The sequence below is a fragment of the Labeo rohita genome, chromosome 9 (genome assembly GCF_022985175.1).
Source record: "Labeo rohita strain BAU-BD-2019 chromosome 9, IGBB_LRoh.1.0, whole genome shotgun sequence".
NCBI classification, from domain to species: domain Eukaryota; kingdom Metazoa; phylum Chordata; class Actinopteri; order Cypriniformes; family Cyprinidae; genus Labeo; species Labeo rohita.
This window is the reverse complement of record NC_066877.1, coordinates 28,131,484-28,156,203: the sequence shown is the minus strand read 5'-3', so window position 1 is coordinate 28,156,203 and position 24,720 is coordinate 28,131,484. Positions and strand designations below refer to the sequence as shown.

General features: G+C 35.4%; 1 protein-coding gene across 9 annotated transcripts in view; it reads right to left on the bottom strand.

Moving 5' to 3' along the window:
- The window catches only part of pcbp3 (poly(rC) binding protein 3), a 94,235-nt gene that overhangs the window by 54,547 nt on the left and 14,968 nt on the right, over positions 1-24,720 (bottom strand). For all 9 annotated transcript variants that reach the window (XM_051118316.1, XM_051118315.1, XM_051118320.1 and 6 more), the window contains 4 exons: positions 7,401-7,453; positions 5,472-5,549; positions 5,274-5,384; positions 4,807-4,947 (listed from right to left, as the gene is read on the bottom strand). The gene's annotated coding sequence lies outside the window, so the exon portion shown is untranslated. The remainder of the gene's footprint in view (positions 1-4,806; positions 4,948-5,273; positions 5,385-5,471; positions 5,550-7,400; positions 7,454-24,720) is intronic.

Here is a 24,720-nt window from a genome sequence, read left to right as displayed (position 1 = left end):
TTGCAGGAGGGTATCTGAGAGTAACACAAGGCTTGACAATAAGGATGACTGAATGGCCTGGTCAGTGTTTACATGTAAATTCTAAATCAATTTTGCATCATATACCATAGGTTATCATGTATTATAATAATATTAAAGATTACGTGGAACATTTGAATTAAATGTTGCTGAGTCAATATTAAACAAGGATTAGATTGCACAGTAAAGTGTAAAAACAATTGTCAAGCCGTTGGCGCCCTCTGCAAGGACTTGTTATAATGCGGAATTCACGTTGCTACAAAAAAAACTTATTATAATTATCCTATTACTTGATTAATCGTCAGAATAATCGACAGATTACTCGATTACCAAAATAATCGTTAGTGATCGGTATAAAATGTATTTTACAAATGCAATGCAGCTGCATAATTTCATTTAGAATTGCATCATAAAAATCTAATAAACAAAATCATAAAAATGTAAGTGATATAAAATGTTTATATTTAATAATATTTAATACACAACCAAAAGATATAAATAAAAATGAATTATATTAAAAATAAATAAAAATATATTAAATATTATAAATATATATTATAATTACATTAAAAAAATATATTATTATTATTATATTAAATTACTATGTGTATTACCGTATTACTATGTATTACTATATGAAATACCAGCAAAGATGTAACTGCAAAGGCCTGCATTTATACACTAATTAAAATGCATTAATATAATAAAATATTTTCTTATAAAACTTTAAAAAAAAAAATTCTAGCGCATATAAAATAACATTTGCAACTTACAAAAACATTTTTTATTTAATTTTTTTAATGTAATTTATTTATATTTTATTAATTTATTTATTCTTTGATGGCCAACTGGAAGTTGTTCCAAAGACACAAAATCTGAACCTTCAGAAATCCTTACAGCCAAGCTCTGTGAGTACAGAATTAAGCTTCGACCTCTAAGATGTAATTTGATGTTTTTATGACTAGGCATGTTCATGCACATCCTCTCTGTGCTGGGTTCAAAACATGCATCTCTAAAAGACATTAAAAGTCAGCTAGTGTTTGAGCAATAATTAGCTCAATTTTCCATTCACTTCATGAGCCAATTATAAAATGCTTTAGATTTAAAATGACTGCAAAAAGATTCCTACAATGGGGTGACAATGCATAATGTGCCAAAGGATTCATTGCACTCTGCTTATGCAAATGCATTCTGTAACTGTTAAAACAGTCATTGCAGTGAGCCTGATTGTATCGATTTGCGATGATGTTTACATAAGTTGCATGGTCATTGGCGTCACGCGTCACACACATTAAAAGAAGTTCAATTAGTTACGAAATCTCTAGACATGCATGCAAGAGAGGAAAAAAAAGCATCCAACTCCCACAAACAAACACAAGTGAATGTGCTCGAGCTGTGTACTATGAATACATGAATACTAAAGAATGACAAATTAGAGTCAAGACCACACAACACACCAGACGGAGTCGGTCTTCAACAGGAATGAAATAGTCCATCATAAGTCAGGCTTTGACTGCACTGGAAACATTAACTGTGACAAACAGGGGACTCCAGTCCCCGCTGAGCCGATAATGGTGGCACTGAGATGTTAATAAGAGTAATCTGCGTGTGCCCTGCATTCACTCATCCCGCAGTCACAGATGGGCTTGCCTTTAATGTGTGCCCAGATGACAAGAGCATCATTTAAGCCAAAATACCCGAAAAGCCAAAGCATGCAGCCGAGACAGGAAGCGCTCCAGCATGTTAACTACCCGCAAGCCTCTTCATCCATCCTCCCCAGACCGTGTACAATTTTTATGTCTTTTGCACCATGTTTCATATATTATTTCCCAGAGCATCCTTGACTTTCACAAGGAAACTTTATAAAAAAAGGAGACGCTATGAGACAGAAGAGCATTCTGTAGTGCTGTCACTGATTAAGAAACAGAGTTCATGGACATCAAACATCAGAAACATCAGCTATGAGTCCAGAAACTGACCATTTAGAGCTTGTTATAAAAGATTTTATGCTGTACTGTAGATTAATCGTATGAATTTGTCAAGAACATGTCAAGGTCATAAACATTTTTCAGGATTGTTTTTGTCAGCATTTATTAGAAAAACAAACCTATGGTAACACCATAAAAACACTTCACTTTTGATCAATTACATGTTTCCATAATAAAAATACTAACCCAAAACTTTTGAAAAGTAGCACATACATTTTTTGTCACAACTGAAAATAAATCACTGTCACATTAATGAGATGATGTGGAAAGATATGCATAATCACAATATTATTTTTACTTCGATAGAGAAAAACTACTGTATTACAATAATAAAAATCTAATGAGAATTAACATCCAGACAAATTATGCCCAAAGTAATATTCCTTATTTATTAATATGTGACTTTTTATTTCACAATTCTGGCTTTTTTTCTCCAAATTGTGAGTTTATATTTCGCAACTGTGAATCTTTTTCTCATAATTGTGTGATACAAACTCACAATTCTGACTTTTTTTTTTCTCAAAACTGTGAGATATAAACTCACAATTGTGAGTTATAAAGTCAGATTTATACTGCAGACTCACAAAATACCAGTAATTTTTCCTTTCAGAAATCGACTTTATAACTAAAACTTGTGAGTTTTTATCTCACAATTCTGAAAAAAAAGTCACAATTGCGAATTATAAACTTGCAACTGTTAAAAAAAAAAAAAAAAAAAAAAAAAACAAAAGTCTGAATTGCCTGTTTACTTCTAGCTCTAATCTGACTTTATTTCTCAGAATTGAGATTGAGAGTTTATATCTTGCCATTCTGACTTTATTTCTCACAATTGCAAGTTTATGTCTCACAATTCTGAGAAAAAAAGTCAAAATTGCAAGATGTTAACTCACAACTGCGAGAACTGTGAGTTTAAATTCGCAATTGTGACATTATTTTCACAATTGTGAGTTCATATCTTTATATCTTTAAAACACACAATTGCGAGTTATTAACTCAGAATTACTCAGAATTTTTTCCCAGAGCTGAACTTTAGAACTACGAACTGTGAAAAAAAGTCAGAATTGTGAGTTTACATCTTTATATCTTTAAAACACACAATTGCAAGCTATTAAATCAGAATTATGAGATATAAACTCACAATTCTGAGGAAATATCAGTCTTTTTTCCCCTCAGAACTGGACTTTATAACTCACAATTGTGAAAAAAGTCAGAATTGCGAGATATAAATTTCGCAACCGTGAGAAAAAAAGTTAGAATTGCCCATTTATTTCTTGCAATTCTGACTTTGTTTTTCAGAATTGTGAGATATTTCAATTGCGAGAAAAGTCAAAAATGCAAGTTTGTATCATGCAATTCGGAGAAAAAAAGACTGAATAAACTTGCAATTGCAACACAAATTCAGTACTGTGAGATAAGTCACAATTACCTATTTTTTTAATATATATTTTTCATTCAGTTTCGGAAAAAGGCATCCATAAAAAAACAGAATCAATAGAATCAGAATCAATTTTCCTCAGTAACTACTGAATTGTCTGGAATCACAAAATTAATTGTGGCAATTAATATACTTATATTGACAGTTTCCTAGTTTTTGTTAATAATATAGTGAAATGAAATATATAGTTGAAGCCCCCTACATAGTATAACATTAACAGAACTATATTATACCATGTAGGAAGGCTTCAATTGAAAGGTTGAGAACCTTTGCATTATGGTAATGAGAGTTTAATTTATTAACTTAATAGTTCCATTTAATGTCACAATGCAAAATAAAAATCTTGATTTTAGTGTGAAAAGTGATCTACACTTTATCTCTGTGTACCATGTTATACAAGAATTTTTAATGCTCAGAAATAATTCATCATACAATAGCTGTGTTACTATGAAAAGACATATGAAGAGATACAGTCACATGATGTGTCAGTGCTAGTTAAAATGGCTCTTATTTGAGTGCCCATCTTCCATCCAATCCACAGCATTTTTCAGCATCTAAGCGAAGCCTGTCAGGGTAAGCTCACGATTGTGTCGTGACAAAGCGTCGGCATCCCCTTTCGCCACCAACATGAGCCAACGTGTGACACAAGCTCTCGACGGTTCGTGCGGGTTATTTTTAATGCACTATTCCGCAGTCCCCACGCTGATGGCCCTTGAGCAAAAGCTGCCAATGTGGCAAAACTACTCGCAATGACAAAGGACAAAAACTCCCTTGAGAGTTCCCTCTGAGGTGTCTGAGACAGGTCGGTGGGAAGGAAATAACTGTGACGCAACGTCATGTGCAGGGAGATGGCGGAAACCTCTGGAACTACCCGTGGCGACAGATGCAAACACGCACACATCCGCCATTAATATTCATTACGATAGTTAGCCTAGTTTCTACGGCATTCGCTCAGTCAGAATCAACCAGGCCCTGAACTGCAAGCAAAGTCAGCAAGTCTCACTGAACACTGGCTAAATATATCACAGTCATATTTTCCCATACTACTGCAAATGACTCTCCTTCACAAACATGCTCGTAACATTCAAAGGGGGAAAAAAAAAAAAATCAATCCATATGGTGCGCACTTTGAATTCAGCACAGAAATAAACCCACGCTTTAAGGCCTACAACAGTCAGCGAAAGCTCCCAGCCGGATGGATGCTGATTCATCAATAGATTGCCAACGCAAAAGGTCATCCCATTTCCCATAATGGCATTTCCTGCTTAGACACAGACAGCAGGCCTGAGAGGAACCTGCAAGAACCAGTTCAGCAAGATTATAAGGATTAGAGGGGGTTCTCAAGAAAAAGGGCACAGTACTCACCAGAGTTGCAGAAAGTTGTGGATCTCAGGACATAAATGGAGAGACTGGACAAACGAAGAGGGGAAGAGAGCGCAGCTGTGTCGCTGTGCGGATCAGTTCATCAGCCTTTAGACTTCTTTCCAGGTTGATAACCGGCCCATTCTGCAGGCGGAAGGGCAAATCAAAACAACACACTGTGTCGTCATGTCAGTTTAAGCCACGTTCGTCAGTCATGCGAGGCTGCCATACGTTACACCTTCTCCACATCAGGGTCTCTGTGTAACGAAAGGGGGTTTGCCTCAAGAGCACGGGTGAAATCACACAAGCCATATGTGCGCTGATTTACTTATCTCACGGTTAACTGAATCCTTCATCAGGAACATTGCGTAAAAAAAGAGGCCAAAAGCATCAGCTTCTAGTTAAGTGGCTGACATTTCTCTGAATACAAACAAAAAATGTTTTGAAATTCATAAAATGTTGTCACTAACCAGAGAGGGATCCTAGAAATCTCTTGGGTTTTCTCTTCCAGGTCATGTGACCACGTGCTGCCACACTTCCAGACGACTTGGGAGAGTTCCGTCTGTCCAGTGTACCTCACCCTTTAAGTAGTTGTAGAGGTGTGAGAAAACATTTTAAAAATCCTTTCATTTTCAGATTTTTACAATTTAATGAAATCAATGCATTACCTGAGCAACTCGCTGCTTCTCTGTACAAGAGGTTTACTTTTATTTAAAGGTTTTCTTTTACTCTTCCAAACCAAGATTCTATAAGAAAGACAAGTAAAATATTTGTATATTATTTAAAATTCGAACATTTAGTTTTTATTTTAACTGTATACATAATATACATATAATTTACACACACACACACACACACACACACATACATATATGTCAAAAAAAAATAAAGTCAAAAGTTTTTGAACAGTAAGAGCACTCTTTGGCTCAACAGATCCAAAATACAGCAAAAGCAGTAATATTATGACATATTTTTACTATTTAACATAACTACTTTCTATTTGAATATATTTTAAAATGTATTTTATGTCTGTGATCAAAGCTAAATTTTCAGCATCATTACTCAGTCTCAGTGTCACACGATCCTTCTTTGATGAATAGAAAGATCCAAAGATCAGCATTTATCTGAAATAAAAAGCTTTTTGTAACATTATACACATCAAAAGCTTGGAGTCTAATTTCTTTCTCTTTTTTTGGAGGGGGGAAGGGGGTATATAGAAATTAATACTTTTATTTAAAAAATTAAATTGATCATAAGTGATGATAAAGACATTAATAATGTTACAAATGGTTTCTATTTCAGATAAATGCTGTTCTTCTAGACTTCATCAAAGAAACCTGAAAAATTCTACTGATTTCAACATACTAATAATAACAATAATAATAATAATATGTTTTTGAGCAGCAAATCTGAATATTATATGGTTTCTCAAGGGTCATGTGACTGAAATAATGACGCTAAAAATTCAGCTTTGAAATGACACATTTAAAAATTATTTTTAATTATATTTTAAAATTACACCAAATTACATTTAAAAATATCTGAACAGAAAATAGTTATTTTAAATACTAAAATATTTCACTAATATCAAAACTGTTTTTGCTGCACTTTGGGTCAAATAAATGCAGGCCTGGTGTGCAGGAGAGATTTAAATTTTGAAACTTAAAAAAAACAAAACATATTACAGTAAAAAAATAATAATAATATAAATAAATAAATATTACAACAATTACAACATATTTTAATGATGTAACAGAAATCATAACATCTCACAACAGTAAATATTGCATTGATTTGAACTGATGTTATTTTTGTCGTCCTATTTTTGTCAGGTGCCTCACAAAATAAAAATAAGAATAAATAAATAAAATAAATTATTAATTAATTAATTACAATTATAATTATAAACAAACAATTATAAATAAAAATAAACTGGCAATTTATTTGGAAACATTTCTGGTGTATTTCGGATTTCATTTTAAAATAGAAATGTGTTAAACCAAACATGCAGAGACTGGTATGATATTAAATGTAATACAAACAAATAAAAATACTGTTTATTATCATAATAATACTTATATTATTATATATTGTTACTGTTATTATTATTATTATTATTATTATACTGTAACACTTCACAGTAAGGTTCATTAGTTACCATTATTTAACTACTAAAGTTAACATGAACTAAGAATTAACAATACTTCTACAGCATTTATTAACCTTAATGTTAATTTCAGCATTTACTAATGCATTATTATTAAAATCACAGGCTGTGTTTGTTAACATTAATTAATGTACTGTGAACTAACATGAACAAACAATGAAAGACTGTATTTTTTAACTAACATTAACAAAGATTTTTCATTGTTCACTTATGTTAGTTAATATATTATCTAATGTTGACAAATGACACCTTATTGTAAAGTGTTACCTATTACACTTTTCAATAATAAAGTCTGATCTTAAAGTTAAGAGAATATTGTAACTTTATAAAAATAAGTCCATAAATTACAAGCATTAGAAGGGGTTCTCAAGAAAAAAAAGCATAAAATCAGCTTGCTGAAAAGTTTATTGTAACAATGACCATCTCTTACGTCTGTGACTGCACTGCCAAATCCGGTCTTCAACTCCAAGCAATAAGAAAATCCTTCAAAAAGACAAGAAAACATTTATCAGTATAAGTAAACGAATGTCAGTCTGTGTGAAAAGTGCTCCCTCTAATGGTCATCTTTTGCATTGTTTGACAAGACTGTGATGAATGTGCTCTCTGGCTCTGTGTGACATAGCGGAGTTTATCAAATATATGACATCTATTATAAAACTGAAAGCTCAGATTTCATTTTGGTCGGACGAGCTGCTGTAAAATGCCAGCAAATGCATTCTATATTAATTTAACAAGTTACTACATTAATCATAGTTACCACAGAACCAAATAACATAACTAGTGAGATACGTATATTCTGCCTGACAAGCCATGGTAGAGAAGGAAAACCATTAAAAATGTCCCCAAAAACTGACCTTTGACCCATCTCAGGTGTGCAGAAACACAATCCGCAGTACTTAGGAAAGACTGCCATCTACTGGCAAACTCAACTAGTGACACCTACTGTCAATCATTTTACAGTTTGATGACCATTATGGAAATAAACAGACATGAGGATGTCTCCACATGTAATGCATTGGCAGAGGAAAAAACCTGTTAAATATTTGCCCGGTCTGGACACAGCTGGTCCGAAAACCAATTTAGCCAATTTATTTAGGGGCTTCGAAGCGGATGCAGATAAAACACTTCAGTCTTCAGCATGTGAGCGACTGTGCAAACCAGAAGTTAATCAGTTCCTCTAAAGGCGCGTACAATCTGATCTCCTGTTTGACATGGAGCCACTTCAGAGGGTCCCCGAGATGAAATTCTATAATGATGTAGACCGAAATTCAGCACAAGGGCTCGACACAAATCACACTGTATTAATGTTTAATGATCTCTAAAAGCTTATATTCCTTTTTCGCTTTCTCAGGGTCCCGCGTCCCGGCATTACAGATTATCACCTGACCCCTGCTCAAGGACTGTCCCAATGCGATAGCCAACACACATCAGTGAGATTAAAGATCTCTGTTGTGATGGCGGTTACAGTGCTCAAAAGATCCATAAAACACATAAGTTATCCCTTTTACGACACACACAGCCTAGAAAGCCAACCATACTCACTAGTCACCATCATCTAAGTGCATAATTAACACAGCCGTTGGACTCTTTTGTTAAATATCACGCTTAGAAATTCTATCAAAAGAAGCACATATGGCATACGTATGTTTACATTTCTTTTCCCAATGGCGGTATTTCCTATGAACTGTCTTTATAATATATTTACAAATTTGCCAATACTGTAGCAGTCACTCAAATCTTTTTTTCGAGCATAAATGAAATATTAATAAGATCTAAACTATTTATATTGTGAGCATTAATAATGAATTACAGCCCTTTCAACATTGTGCTTCAAAACATAATATCAAGCCTGAGAGGAAAGCAGATATTTTTCCATTTTCATTTAGCCGGGGGGTTATAAATTAGGAGAGTCCATGCTTTGCTAAATATTGTAAAAGCACCTAATGCATTAATCAAATAAGTAAATCTTTGTGGGCGCTCGGAAGGCAATAAAGCCAGAGCGGCACAAAACGCTAGTGAAATGTGTTTAAGCGTTTCATTACGTTCATTTACTAATAAATAAATGAATCAACTCGGAGACACTTCGCTGGCTGTAAAACTGTGGAATCAAATGGCATTTTCATGGAGACGTTAAAAGGGGGAAAGATCTCCACAGGGCTTTTAGAGAAAGTGCAGACTCTTAACTCCGTCATGGAAAAAGTCAGCTCACTTCTGCCGGTGTGCAATTTCATTAACGCTTACATGCAGGCAGTCATTGATTTGCAAAGGAATCTCTGTGAAATGCAGGTCTAATCAATCAAACGTCTCCATTAATTTCAGCCGGGGCTGTCGCTTGAATTCACTGGGCCTCGGATGAAATTTTTATGGGTGGGCCCAAGGAGGTTTATAATACCTGGAGAAAGCTATCCGTTAGCTTTACCATTCATCTCAATGACAGATGTTTGGCTAGTGAAAGGCCCCCCGGAAGTATGCAACGAATGGCCGTCAATTAAAAAACATCTAGATACAGCATCTATTTTAATTACTATTGTGATTATATGGTTATAGATGGATTATATGGCTATTATTATTTATGTTGAGAACCACTAGACTATATCGTTTAGCAGTGTTGGGAAAGTTCATTTTAAAAGTAATGCGTTACAATATTCCGTTACTTCCTAAAAAGTAACTAATGACATTACTATTACTTTTTATGGAAAGTAATGCCTCAGGCTGAAGGAAAAGTAAATTAATGTAGAGTAGAATACAGGCGAAACAAGTTCAACACTCTTTAGCAATAAAAAAAAATGAAGCACAAATGTTAATTTATCTAAAGTAATTTTTTCTTATTAGTATGGTTGAACTGGATCGTCAAAGGTCAGCAGCAAAGACATTGGTTAATAAAATAGGATTAAATACATAAAGGATATTGTTATTTAACATTTAATTATTGCAGGTTTGCATCATATTCTGAGTTTGCAATTCACTGTTTTAATTCATTTTGATGAAAACTGTTTTTTGTAAATCAGATGAGTAAACGCATGTTCACATTTAGTCTAGATCTACAGTATCATCATGTTCACACCTCTGTACTTGATTTCTCTCAACACGGGGACAGGAGACTAGTCAGTCAATAAATGGGAAAACAAAGTCACTGGCGTTACTTATTTGAAAAAGTAACTCAGGCATTTTCTTGTAAATTAAAAAGCAATGCGTTACTTTACTAGGTATTTTAAAACAGTAATCCAATTATGGATCTTGTGTTACTTGGAATGCTTTACCCCCAACATAGCAGTGGTTCTCAACTGTAACATTTCTGTCAAATGTATTAAATATTAAATTAAAAATAATATTATTATTATTTAAGAAACATGTAAATTATAATATTTAATTTAAAATGTAAGTATCAATATAAATAATTTAAATACATCTGTATATAATTTATTATTTTTAAGATATAAACAAAACATTTTATTTGTAAAATTTAACATTAAATATTCAATTATTATTATTAGGATGAAATACATAGAATAAGGTGTCACTTGTATTAATGTCAATGTATTAGCTAACATGAACGAACAATGAACAATACATTTGTTACACTTTTTATTAATCTTTTTAATGTTAGTTAACAGAAATACTGTTATTCATTTGTTCATGTTAGTCCACAATTCATTAATTGTTAACAATCACAACTTGTGATTTTAATAATGCATTAGTAAATGCTGAAATTAACATTAAGAATAAATGCTGTAGAAGTATTGTTCATTCTAAGTTCATGTTAAGTAATGTAGTTAAGTAATGTTAACTAATGAACCTTATTGTAAAGTGTTACCAAAATAAAATTATATATATATATATAAATATATATATATACATACATACAGTAAATATATCTGTATATCATTTACTATTTTTATGATAGAAAAATTATATTTTATTTGTAAAATGCAACATTAAATATAAAATTATATTATGTGTATATATATATATATATATATATATATATATATATATATATATATATATATATATATATATATATATATGTATATACATTATTATATATTTGTACATTAATGTTAAATATTTAATTATATATATAGTATAAAGAAGTAAATGTACAGTAGTTAACTAATCAACCTTATTGTAAAGTGTTACTGTTACAAGGAGAGATTGACGAGAGGCGAGCGGATCCATAAGCGAGCTTTTATTAGAAGGACTAGACAGAGACATGGTCATACAGGCAGGGTCGTGACAGGAGCAGACAGGAATGTAACAGGCGATCCAAGAGAATAGTCCGATAATAACGAGCGATAAATCACAGGGCAGGCGGCTAGACAGACGTAGACGAGAAAACCAGGCAGGAGATCAAAAAACCAGGAACTTGGAACACACTAGGAGAACAGGAATAATAACACGATACAATACAACAACAAACCAGGAAGTGCAACTGAGGAGGACCGGGGTTTTATAGGATGCCTGATTGGTCACGGGGGCTGACGCAATCAGAGCGGTGGAGGATGGGAGATGCAGTCTAAGATGCAAAGTGACAGTCAGAGTGAGTGGGTGGAGCGAGAGTGACATCTGGTGGTGAGTAGACAATGGAACACCGACCAGGTTTGTGACATAGCCCCCCCCCAAGGAGCGGCTTCCAGACGCTCGAAAGAAACAACAGTCCAGGGAAGCGGTGGGATGGGAGGGAGACAGGGCGAGGGCTGGAGGACCAGGTCCATGAGGGAAGCCCAGAGATTGAGGCAGGACCGACAGAGCAGGTACCCTCCAGGGTGGAGCCGGAAGCAGAGCAGGAGCCCTCCAGGGCGGAGCCGGAGGCAGAGCGTGAGGCGGAGCAGCCCTCCGGGGTGGAACAGGAGGCGCAGCGGCCCTTCGGGGCGGAGCCGGAGGCGCAGCAGCCCTCCGGGGCGGAACAGGAACCCGCGTTACGGTCTGGGACCTGGGGAAAGCAGAGATAGAGGAGGTAGAAAGAGTATGGGGAGAAGCAGAGAGTCTGTAGAGGGACGCCGCCTCCATGGGAGGATCCACAGCCGAAGCTGACACCTCAGGAGGCATTGGCACGGCTTCTCCGACTGGTGAGGCCTCTGGGTCTGTCTCCTGGTCAGACGGGAGCTCTGGAGCAGGCTTGAGATCAGACAGGAGCTCAGGATCAGGCTTGAGATCAGGCGGGACCTCTGGCGCAGACTTGAGACCGGACGAGACCTCTGGAGCAGACTTGAGGTCAGACGTGATCTCTGGAGCAGACTTGGGACCAGACGGGGCGTGACTTGAGTCTGAAACCGCTTCGGGAAGACCGGCCATGATGGGTGCCGACTCAGGAGCAGAAAACATGACGTGACCAGGCTGTGGCTTGACTGAGACGGCCTGAGCAGGCTGTGGCTTGGCTGACGGGGCTTTAGCCGGCTCTGACGTGGCGGCCATCTTGTGCGGTGGCTCTGGCGAGGCGGCCCTCTTGTGCGGTGGCTCTGGCGTGGCGGCCATCTTGGGCGGTGGCTCTGGCGTGGCGGCCATCTTGTGCGGTGGCTCTGCAACTTGGCTTGAGACAGGAAACACAGCTCCAGCTTGGTTTGACACAGCTCCAGCTTGGTTTGACACAGGAACGACATGGCTTGACTCAGGAACGACATGGCTTGACTCAGGAACGACATGGCTTGACTCAGGAACGACATGGCTTGACTCAGGAACGACATGGCTTGACTCAGGAACGACATGGCTTGACTCAGGAACGACATGGCTTGACTCAGGAACGACATGGCTTGACTCAGGAAACACAGTTGCAACTTGACTTGACTCAGGGAATGTAACTGTACCTTTAAACGGCTCTTGTATGGCAGCTGTGACGTGACGGAGCTCTGTGATCGCCGCCATCTTGTGAACGGGCTCCGCCGTTGCCGCCATTGTGTGGACGCGCTCCGACGCGGCCGCCATTTTGTGAACGGGCACAGCTGTCGCCGCCATTAGAGCGATGCTATCCATTACGTTCGCCGCCATTTGAGCAATACGATCCATTGCCGTCGTCATGGCTCGGGCGCGCTCCAGCGTGGCCGCATTTCCCGAGTGAGCCAAGCGGCCAGCGGATCTGTGGCGTCGCGCTCCGGCGCGGCCGTCATTATATGAGCGGGGTGCGCGGCCGCCATTACCGCGTTGTCGCTTTCCTCCTCCGCGACCCCCACAGTAAGCGACGCGCCCACACACAATAGTCCAAAGTCCATACCGGAATGACCGAGGGAAAAGCTGCTGGATCCTGTTGAGCTGGTTTGTTCTGTTACAAGGAGAGATTGACGAGAGGCGAGCGGATCCATAAGCGAGCTTTTATTAGAAGGACTAGACAGAGACATGGTCATACAGGCAGGGTCGTGACAGGAGCAGACAGGAATGTAACAGGCGATCCAAGAGAATAGTCCGATAATAACGAGCGATAAATCACAGGGCAGGCGGCTAGACAGACGTAGACGAGAAAACCAGGCAGGAGATCAAAAAACCAGGAACTTGGAACACACTAGGAGAACAGGAATAATAACACGATACAATACAACAACAAACCAGGAAGTGCAACTGAGGAGGACCGGGGTTTTATAGGATGCCTGATTGGTCACGGGGGCTGACGCAATCAGAGCGGTGGAGGATGGGAGATGCAGTCTAAGATGCAAAGTGACAGTCAGAGTGAGTGGGTGGAGCGAGAGTGACATCTGGTGGTGAGTAGACAATGGAACACCGACCAGGTTTGTGACAGTTACCATATTTAAAATACAAATATTCTTTTAGAAAATGTATATTATTCTAATATTTCCCCTTCTGTCTGTGACACAATCAAAACAGACCTGTGACCCATTTTTGGATCTCGACCCACCAGCTGAGAAATAGCCTACTGCTGTATAAGACCTTAGCGGACCCCACTCGTCATAGCTTGTCCCTCCAGCTGATTTAAACTAAAAAAAAATAGGAAGAGATCATAAAAGCCCCACAGAAGCAAGAAAAACAAACAGTAAATAAGATGTTATTTTGATATATTACTGAATCAATTTCAATCAGAGTATTCAGCTGACACAAAGAAACTTCTGAATAACGTTTTTTTGTGATACCGGGACTGTACATTAAGTGTAAATTCTCCCAGGAATATTAAAATCGTTGCTAACTGTGTGCCACCGTGCAATAAAGAAAACACTGATGAAAGCGGTTTTTTGACCAGCAATGAAAATGATGCGGGCGTGATGTGTGAGAGAGTTTGGCGGTTTGCTTTCTCATGACAAGATGCTTTGAAAGTCAGTTTGAGAAGTTGAGCAAGGTTTAAAAGCGAGCTGCAGTTTCAGCAGCCCGAGCACAGCGAATGGAGCCGACCAAGTGCGGAGGGATTACACAGGAACAAAACAAGTCAAGAAGCAGTAAGCATAATGTTAGGAGAACTGCTTATGTGCAGAAACAGTCTGACAGGGCTGTGAGAGCCTGTCACTTACACACAAACACCCAGCAAAGGAGCTTATCGAGGAACCTTTAAAAGCATTTCATCAACACTAGCTTGTATGACTTTGCCACCTCTTTTCATTCTCTGCATTACAAACGTGTTTAAAATGCAGATATTATTGCATAATCATGCCTTGAGTCACAAATCTAGAATAGAATATCGCTACTGTTCACACAAATGACTTTCTAGGTATTATAACTGTAAGATTCAGTAAAAAAGAGACTTACTGTATATGGGTAAATGACAAATAAAGGCACCTAAAATGTATTCATGCTGGTTTCATTTATAAAACACTGATAATAAATTCAACACAATTTTTGATTTAATTATTGTAAACATGGCAAGTCAATTTATACATCTTTATGACCAAATGACCAAATTTTCAAATATGAACTTTATATAAAGAGCTGGGCGATAATATAGTTTTGATTGTAGATTTTGCAACTCGACTAATGTTTCAATCTATATACATGCAATCTACATGTCTTTAAATTCTCTCAAACAGCCATTTTCTACTGAATTACAAGCCTAATTCTGAGTTTCATGGTATCAGACATTGTACAGTATGTTAGTAATCTAAAGCAACCTCATTATTGTTGAAAAACATGATCGATCATAGAAATCTAATAATATAATATTCATATAAATATGATGTAATATTAAACATTTGACACAAACATGGTGGTACATGCCAGTATATTTTCACTGGGCTTGCTTTATTAGCCATAATTTGTTCGGCACAACAAACAGAAACATGAAATTAATTGGGAAACTGTCTCGACAAATTACTAAATCTCTAAAGGCATCAAAACTAACGTGTAAATGTATTCTTGAGGGGCTGCCTCTAAAAAAAAACTGAGAAGTGTGACAACCTAATCTAAAGTTTGTGAGGATTTAAATGCCGAAAGTTTCATTAATTTATGAAACCATACCTTTTTTCGTTGTTAATGCACACTGTTGTTAAAAAGTTTGGGTCAGGGTTTTTTTTTTTTTTTTTTTTTTGGAAAGATATACATTTTTTTATTCAGCAACAGCACATTAAATCAGTTAAGTGTCAGCAAAACCCTTTTGTATTAAAGCAGAACTCCACTTTCAGAACAACAATTTACAAATAATTTACTCACCCCCTTGTCATCCACGATGTTCATGTCTTTCTGCCTTCAGTCGTAAAGAAATTATGTTTTTTGAGGAAAACATTTCAGCATTTTTCCCCATATAATGGACTGCTATATAATTTCTTTACGACTGAAGAAAGAAAGACATGAACATTGTGAATGACAAGGGGGTGAGTAAATTATTTGTAAATTGTTGGAAGTGGAGTTCTCCTTTAATGCCTAAAAAAATCTAATCAAATAAGGTGTTACGTTACACTTAAAATAAAACAAATAAAAATCCTTAAAAAAATGCATTGCAATTCCCACAAAAACATTAAGCAGAACAATAGTTTTCTACAACGGTTTTCTACTCATATTAATTAGAAAGAACAATTTTGAAGGATCATATGACAATGAAAAGTCATGGCTGCTGAAAATTCAGCTTTAACATGATAAGAATAAAACTTTTAAAAACATAAAAGTAAAAAAAACTACTAAAAATTCGTAATACTATTTAAAAAAATTACAGTTTTCACTGTATGAAAATAATACAAGCCTTGGTGAGCATAAGAGACTTCTTTCAAATGTATAAAAAAAACCCTCTTCAATAGTAGAGTAAATACTAAAACACATTAACAAATTAATGGACATTTCACTGTGCATGCAAAAAAATAATGTAAAATAGCTAAAAGGATTAATTTAATGTGAAAATGGACAAAATCATGCTCGCAGACACATTGAGTCTTTCCTCACCCCTCTCAATGTGCTCTACATGCAAGTAAGATAAAAGGCTTGTGCACCAATTTTCAATAGCTGTATCAGCTATCCGGACACATGCGTATTACCCAGACGAGTCATTATACTTTATATGCCCTTGGCATTAATTGAGAGCTAATAGCATTTCATAGATATCCTTTATTTGACCCCTTTTGTGCTGAGCGGCTTTTGTATATTGTGGTTTGTGCTGAGCCTCAGACAAGATTCAGTCCCCCAGAAGCCCCTTATTCCACCTGGGTATCTATGCCTGAGGGACACAGTTGTCCCATAATACCCTTCACAGTGTGTGTTCTTAACATATGGGTTGGGTTCTTCTGAAGTCGCTCGCACAATCTGTGAAAGGGCAAAGCTAAGGACTCAGGCCAAGAGCCATGCAGAAGAACGCTACTGCTGTAAAACACACTCACGCCGCAAAACATTAGTTATTGTAATGTTCATGATTATGGTTAGGGATCACTGACAGCTGAACTGAAAATTCAAATGCTTAAATGTGCATCTCATTCAATCAATATGACTGCGTTTAACTACAACTGATTAATTATGACATTGCAGCAACACAAACTGACATGCTTGATTTGATGAAATCCACATGGCATAATTTTATAAACACTGCAGTAACTCTGGCTTTTAAGTCTTAAACGAAGTGTTCAAAACTAATAATTTACCTACACTTATGCCGTTTCAAACCTGCATTGTTTTCTTTCTTCTGTCAAACAAAAAAGCAGATGTTTGGCGGGATGTTGTTTTTACACCGTGGTTTTCGGTACAATTAAAGTGAATGGGAGCACCATAAAAGCACAATAAAACTAGTATATACTGGATAGGACACATGCTATAATGCAACCCTAATAAAGCCATATGATACAGTAGGTTTATGTGTAGAACAGAACAAAATATGTCACCATTTACAAATGTCCTACACTCTTAAAAATGTAGGTGCTTCACAATGCTATAGAAGAACATTTTTTGTCTAAATGGTTCCATAAGGAACCTTTAACATTTGAAGAACCTTTCTGTTTCACAAAAGGTTCTTTGTGGCGAAAGAAGGTTGTTAAGATTATAAGAAGGTAAGAACTCAGAATTAGGCTTCTTTAAAGAACCATTGGCTGAATGGTTCTCTGTGGAACCAAAAATGGTTCTTCTATGGCATCACTGTAAAGAACCTTTTAAAGCACCTTTATTTTTAAGAGTGTATAACTCTAAAATCTTGTTTGTACAATTTAAATATGCACATATACATACACGCATAAATACATCACCTCAGTTTTAAAGTCACGGTTCATACGATTTCGGTACAGCAGGGGAAAAACCAAAAAAAAAACATTTAATAGTGGTTTACTGAACAAGTTGCTCTTTCTCTAAATACATTCAGTTACAATTACAATTTTCTTTCTAAAATCATAAAAATCTACCTCAGCTTTTGCTTTAAATAACATGGAGTCCTTTTACATTATAAGGTTACAATTAACAACTTAACCCAAACTTAAATTTAATTACTATTTATTTCTAAATATAATATCAAACACTTAACTTAAAAAAAAAAAAGTATGCAAGTAAATTGCATATAATGCAGTTTTTAAATTAACTTATATTTCTATTTGTTAAAATATATTCAGTTACACAGTGGCTGTCATAACATGTTTCATAACAGATTAATTTAAATAAACATTAAATATTTAAGACTAACAGGTAAAGTAGTGTAATATTTTGTCAAAATTGTTTCAGACTTCATTTCTCTAGTGAACTAACGAGCTGTGGACACTGATGACTTGCCTGAGGTAAATGAAATGCTACGTGACGTTTTAATTCCAAGCTGTTTTGTTGACGTCTTTCCGTAGTCGAAACACTGATTGAGCAATTACATGAGACACGAGATGTTCGTCCATGATTATTAGCATTAAAAATAGCAGTACAGAGAAGGAATGATCGCGTTCACTTGTGCTCCGCGCTGCCATTTGAATGGACCTTATTTACACTGCACAATTCTGCGATGCATTACGGCTCTGACACAGCCACCTGAGCTGATCGCGGCCACTCTAGTCAATGCTTGTGTTCATACCAGCACGTTTCTGAAGCGTCCCAGAAGTGGCTCTCCAAGGCATTTATACAGTCTTGCCACATCAAAGGCTGTCAAAACGCCATTTACTGTTTGAATTTCCTGGGGAAAAAATGCTGTACTTGCTCGGTACACATGCATACCGAACCGAAAGACCTGTACCAATATTTTCATACCATTTTTGTACCGTTACACCCCTATGTGCAAGTGCTTAAAACACACACACATTTTTATCAGGTCAATGATATATATACCTTGAGAAGAGTGTGTGTGTGTAAGGGAGGCACTACCTCCTAAAAATATTGGATGAAAAAAAATTCACAGTACAAAAATAAAACAATGCCAATATTACAAAATATAACATTAAAAAGTGTATAAATCACTCGTTTTTGAAAGAAACACCATCCAACAGCGACACCAGCATGTAAAGTTACAATGAGAGTCCACGTCTCTCTCGCCTCCCCTGAACCCACTGAGTTTTAACAGACACCCTAAGTGTTCAGTGAGTTTGGTGGGGGGGTAACTGAGAATGAATGGGGAAAGTCACATGACACCAGTGTTAATTTTGACAGCAAATTTTGATCTTAACCATAGTCTTTTGACTAAAATGTCATTGTTACGAATCTGGTCGGTGTCCTGCAGTCCGCTCACTGCTAGATGTCGCTCTCACCCTGTCACTACACACAGACTGTTGCATTGCACCCCGGACTACTACTCCCATCACCCATCGCGCTGATTGCGTCGACTCTTGTGGCCAATCAGGCGCGCTATAAAAGCCCCGGTCTTTCCCCATGCAAGCCACGGAGTATTGTTGTTGTTATTATTTCTATTAGCGTTTCCTAGTTTCCTTGTTCCCGTGTTTTCCTGTGTTTTCCCGTGTTTAGTTTCCTCGCCTGGCTTCCCCGTTTCGACTGTTCGCTGCCTGCCTATTGGACTCTCGCTTGTGTTGTTGGTTTATTCTCCTCGCTCAGCCCCTTACGGATTACGTTCGCCTCGGATCGACCCTCGCCTGTTTCACGGACTTCTATTGTGTATCGCCTTCATTATACCCGCCTGCCATTGTTGTTTGACCCTGCCTGTTCAACCATGTATCTGTCTCGTTCCTTTAATAAAAGCTCGCACATGGATCCGCTCGCCTCTCGTCTCACTCACTCCGTAACAGTCATTTAGTTTTAGTCATATTTTAGTAATCTGAATTGTTGTAGTTTTAGTCAACTAAATATCATAAGATTTTAGTCGACTAAATCTACAATAGATTTAGTCTGCTAAAATCTACTGGTTTTAGTTATAGCATTAAGCATTTCTCATTATATAGGGTTGATATTAAGGTTTTACCATGACAGAAACAGATTTAACTGCTATGACACAAAACATGCCTTTATATTGAAATAAATGAAACCACTTCTCATAAAGAAACAAGAACACAGTCTTCCTTTAATGAAATGCCAATGGTTATATAGGCTAAATATGCATTCTTTTATAACAACTTGTTTACCACATTGTCAAGCACATATTTATTTATCTAAATAAATTTAGATTAATCTTTATTAGGGCTACTGAAGTGATTCAGTCAAGAGCAGTGCATGATTTTCTGTCTTTATTTTGTTGCTTGATTAACATCAGTGCCACAGACAATTTGAAGGGAAGTTAGGCCGATGTCCCTAAAACCGAATGCACAAGTGCAATGTACTGATACACGTTACATTCTCCCAACTGTTTATGTTCACTTAAGGCGTAACCGAGTGTGTTTATGTGAATACTAGTCAAAACTGACAATTCTATATCATTTTGTGCGTATTTCTCTGTGCTTCTGCATCAAATTTATTCATGTGTCTGCTCTTTTCTTAATCCCAGATATTTACATTTTTGATCATTTTTTGAGACGTGCAGCGAGCGTATGCTAGCTTGTCCCACCGGTTACATCAATACATATATATGTATATGGATCAATAGGCTATAATAAAGTTTACATGTATGCATGCTGAAATTAACACACTCTAACAAGGAACAATACTTCTATTCTACAGCTTTTATCAATCTTAATGTTACAAACAGAATATTGTGATATTGTACAGTGTTACTATTACATCAATAATCAAGCTAAATATGGCCATCTTTAATTATCTACACAAGTAAGGCCACAGTATTGAAATTGCATACATATTGATATTGTGTACTTTCACAATTTAACTGATTCTATTCTAGAACCTTTGTGGTTATCTAATCAAAATATAAAAATATGTTAGTCACACAACAGGCAAAAGTGCAGTGTTGCGTCTATAAGAACTCACAGCTATCCGGTGTCACACACACTGGACGCATCACGTTCAATTCAAGCGGCAGTCTACAAGACTTTATTAGATCAACAAACGGGCAAAAGTATACTGCTGTCCTTTCTCCACTAACGCAGCATCTAGTCAACAAATTCATTGCAGACCCAACCCGGAAAAAACTATCGGCATGGATTTTATGCCGATAACCGATAATTCTGCCAATCAACTATCTGTGCCGATTAATCGGCAAAACCGATGCATCGGTCGACCTCTACTTAAAATGAAAAAATCAGTGGGAGTTTTTAGTGAGTAATTAGCTTGGTTAATTTTTAAGTAATTCTCTGTGTCTGTGACCAGTATTTACCAAGCTTTGATGACTGATGATCGGAAAAATTAAAAAAAAGTAATGTCGGAAGTAATGTTTATTTAACCAAGAAAATGCAACTTGGACATAAATTTAAAATTGATTTAGAAAAAAAAAAAAAAAAAAAAAAAACTTTAAAGGACTTTGCCTCCTCATTTCATAACACCACCGAAAACCACTGATATGTGCGTGTGTATGCAGGTTCATTTCTGGAGCTTGACAGCCTCTAATCACCAGTCACAGTCGCATAGAAAAAAAGGGAGTTAAACATTCAGCTAAATTTTTCATTATGTGCACAAGAAAGAAAAAACATACAGGTTTGTAGCATAAGGGTGAATAACTGATGGATAAATGTTCAAAGATAATACATAAGATCAAATACAAAAAAAATTGGTAACACTTTACAATAAGATGTAATTTTTTTTAACATTAGTTAATGTATTAACTAACATAAATGAATCTTTATTAACTAATGTTAATGTACTGGTATGAAATGTACTGGTAATGTAATGGTATGAAAATTTCTTATCACGATTATAGTGACTAAAATTACCTGAATTGTTTAAATGTGTAGAATCCACATAAGCTTGTTTCTCATCAACCAGTCAAAAGTTACAGCAGGGCATGCAAATTTAATGTTTTTTTTTTTTAATTAATTAATTTATTTATTTATTTGGCCAGACAAAAACTGTGAGGTTTTAAAAGGGTGCTGAGGGAAATGAAACGGTAACACTAACCGTGGGGAATGTTATCATGATTTTTTGTTCCATCACTAATTTTAATAATGCATTAGTAAATGCTGACATTAACATTAAGGTTAATAAAAGCTGTAGAAGTATTGTTCTTTTTTAGTTTATTTTAAATAATGTAGTTAACTAATAAACCTTATTGTAAAGGGTAAGCAATTTTTTTTACTCAGACATCCATATTCTATCATTCAATAGGCTGAGGTCACCAAGGTTTTTTTATTGATATTAATAATTTTATTCAGCAAAGATCCATTAAATTTATCAAAAGTGACCAAGCAGACTTTTACACTGTCCCAAAAAAAAGAAAAAAATGTTTTAAAATAAATGTGAATCTTTTGCACTTTATATTCATCAAATAATCTATAAAAATGTATTATGAATGCATTAAAATAGAAAAACGTTATTTAAAATTGCAATAATATTTCACAATATTTATGTTTTACTGTATTTATTTTACATTTTTTACTGTGTTTTGATGACATAAATACAGCCTTGGTGAGCAAAAGAGACTTCTTAAAAAAAAAAAAAAAAAACTTGATAGATATGTAAAGACTGCACATACTTTATGATCTTCTCAAAACTATTCAAATGTGTTCATTTAACACAGAAAATGTGAAAGACTGCAAATTAGCTTTTAAAATAGACAGGACGAGAGACGTGCAGAAATGTTTGGCAAAACGCTTGACACTTTCACACCTTTATGATTGGAGGGGTTCTCCTTTAAAGTCTTTTAAGTCTTAATCCGGCAAAAAGGCTCCAGCAGAAATTCAAAGGCACGCTGCACATTTGAATATCTCCGCAGCTCGGTACCTGCCCCCTCCAGAGAAGAACAGATAGCAATATCATGTGCTTTACCTTCGCCGCTGAGGTTTTATTGAAGTGAGGGATAGCGTTGTGATGTCACAGACAGTCATCGAGTTAAGATTGAAGGGAATTAGCCGATAGATCAAATCCCTCAACCCCGTGGGAGAAATCACAGCGCTAACTAATCTGCGGCTCAGATTTTCCTGCAGGAAGCAGATTGAGCCTCAACTTGTGATGTGCTGTTAAAAAAAAATGTCAGAAATCAAATAGATCCCGTTAATTACATTACACTTAAATGACGTATGCCTCGGCCACACTTAAGTTAATATCTTGTATTATGGATGAAATCCTGCTCATGTGGTTCGAGTAAATGTTTCCAGCAGTCATCACACAGAAAACGCATACATTGCAGATTATATATGGGTTTAATGTGTCAACAGTATTATATGGCACTTTACTGACTACTCTTGTTTAAGTCTTTTTATTTCAGATCATTATTGTCTTCTATGGTTATGTGGAGCATAGCATAAAGAATCAATATTTGCTCAACACTGATCTTAACAATGACAAAGCTGTATGTGAGGGTATATTGACTAAGCCTTTATTCACAAAACAAGAGAAATGCCTAATAGGAATCCTTGTAATACTTGCTAACTCACAATATTTTGATTAACCATTACACTACCATTTAAAAAAATTCTTTAACACCAAATCAGCATATTAGAAATTGTTTTTGAAGGATCATGTGACAATAAAGAGTGGATTAATTGCTGCTGAAGAGTTAACTTTGACATCACAGGGATAAATTCCACTGCAAACTATATTAAAATAGAAAATTATTACAATTTAAAATAAATATATTACACAATATTAACATTTTTACGGTATCTGCTGTATTTTTAATATAGATTTTTTGGCATAACAGGAATAAAATCCATTGTAAAATATATTAAAACAAAAAACTTTAAAATGTATTTATTTGAAATTGTAACAATATTACACAATATTTACGTTTTTCTGTATTTATGTATATTTTTAATATATATATTTTGCAATACTTTTCTATTTGTGAAAATAAAAGAATCCTTAAAAACACATTTATGTATTTACACTACCATTCAAAAGTTAGGGGTAGGATTTTTGGGGAATTTTTCCAGATTTTTTAAAAAGAAATTAATACCTCTATTAGGCAACAATGCATTAAATTGATCAAAAATGACTGTTAAAAGATATTTAAATTGTTACAAAAGATTCTAATTGTAAGATTCTTTTTTATCCTAGAAAAATTTCCACAAACATTTTCACAGCACCAAATCAGCATATTAGAATGACTTCTGAAAAATCATGCAACAATGAGACTGGATTCATGGTTGCTGAAAAGTCCACTTTGACATCAGAGGAAAAAATTTAATTGTAAAATACATTAAAATAGAAAACATTTATTTAAAATTGTAATAATATTAAACAATACTGACAATTTTAGTGTATTTATATATATATATATATATATATATATTTTTGTATTTGTGAAAATAAATAACTCCTAAAAAACATTTATTTATTTACACTACCATTCAAAAGTTTGGGGGAAGGATTTTTAGGGGCTTTTTTTAAAGAAATTAACACCTCTATTAGGCATTAATGCATTAAACTGATGGAAAATAACAGTAAAAAATTTAATTTGTTACAAAAGTTCCACATTTTAAATAAATGCTGGTACTTTGAACTTTCTATTAATCAAATAATCCTGAAAAAAAAAAGTATCAGAGTTTCCAAAAAAAAATTCTGCAACCGCAAATCAGCATATTAGAAGGATTTCGGAAGAATCATGTGACACTGAACACTAGATTAACAGCTGCTGAAAAGTCAACTTTTACCATTGTAAAATATATTAAAATAAAACATTTATTTTAAATTGTAATAATATTAGACAATATTAATATTTTAATGTATTTATGTATATTCTTAACGCACTTTTGTATTTTTATTTATTTTTTCCATGAACATAACTCCTAAAAATCTCCTAAAGGAAAAAAAAAAAAAAACATATTTCCAACCCCCTTATATATAGCACATATTTAAAACCTAATTTTCTACATTTTAATAATGAAAAAGCAGTAGCACCAATTTAAATCTTTGAATCAACTGACCAAATTATACACTCTACTGAAACATCA